Below are 1,159 nucleotides of genomic sequence, written 5' to 3'. Positions count from 1 at the left end.
AGCCATCAAAAGAGCCACATCTGGCTCGCGAGCCATAGGTTCCCAACCCCTGCCATAGATGGAACTGAGGACGAGGCTATATGAAGACAGTGATTCGTCATCAGACACAGACAAGGACAAGCTAATGCATGGGAATTTTGACAGTGATGAGGAGTTGTATGAATTTTATGATGAATAAAACTTGAGTTCAATAACTTTATGTAATACATATTTTTTCCCAAATTTTGGGCCCCCAAATTAAGATGCATCTTATACATGGAAGCTTCTTATATGTGGGGAAATACAGTACTTCACCTAACATTTTATCCCTTTTTTCCTTCCAATTTTTAGAATTTTCTTATTCTAATTAGGTTTTGGATCTTAAGGAAACTCTTCTACTTGTAGTATTTTTTAACCTAACCATTGTATTAGGAACGTTTCAACTGTGCACAACATTGCTTTTTTTTTTAAAGACATGCAGAAATGTTTAAATTTAGAAACAATATATGATAGTTTAGTTTTCCTTTACATTTTGATTCATATTTCTACATATGAAATGATATCCTTCCAGAGATTCTCCAAATTAAAAAAAAGAAGTTTATATACATACACATCTTTAAAATCATGAATTTCACTGTGCTGAGTACTGCATTTAAAAATAATGAACAAAGAACTGGAGGTGAAACTTACAATGAATATAACTTTCAGCATCATTTTGAATTTTTAAAATATTTTTCATTACTATTAAAGTAACATTCTGTGCTCGCTTCGGCAGCACATATACTAAAATTGGAACAATACAGAGAAGATTAGCATGGCCCCTGCGCAAGGATGACACGCAAATTCATGAAGCGTTCCATATTTTTTGGAAGCCTTGGAGCTAAATGACAGAGAATTTAAAATAGAAATCTTAAAAATACTCAGAGATATACAAGAAAACACAGAAAGGCAATATAGGGAGATCAGAAAACAACTCAATGAACACAAAGAATATATTACCAAGGAAATTGAAACTATAAAAACAAATCAAACAGAAATGAAAAACTCAATTCACGAGCTGAAAAACGAGGTAACAAGCTTAGCTAGCAGAACAGCCCAGATTGAAGATAGGATTAGTGAAATAGAAGACAAACAACTTGAGGCACAACAGAGAGAAGAAGAAAGAGACTCAAAAATAATA

At 32.9% G+C, this 1,159-nt stretch overlaps 1 non-coding gene across 1 annotated transcript; it reads left to right on the top strand.

The window, feature by feature from the left end:
• The first annotated feature begins 738 nt into the window (after nucleotides 1-738).
• On the top strand, nucleotides 739-845 carry LOC136396405 (U6 spliceosomal RNA). Its single transcript, XR_010749693.1, has one exon. It is a non-coding gene; the product is annotated as a U6 spliceosomal RNA (small nuclear RNA).
• The last annotated feature ends 314 nt before the right edge of the window (nucleotides 846-1,159 follow it).

This window comes from Saccopteryx leptura, chromosome 2 (assembly GCF_036850995.1).
Source record: "Saccopteryx leptura isolate mSacLep1 chromosome 2, mSacLep1_pri_phased_curated, whole genome shotgun sequence".
NCBI lineage: Eukaryota > Metazoa > Chordata > Mammalia > Chiroptera > Emballonuridae > Saccopteryx > Saccopteryx leptura.
The sequence above is the reverse complement of the archived record's forward strand: the minus strand, read 5'-3'. Positions and strand labels throughout refer to the sequence as shown.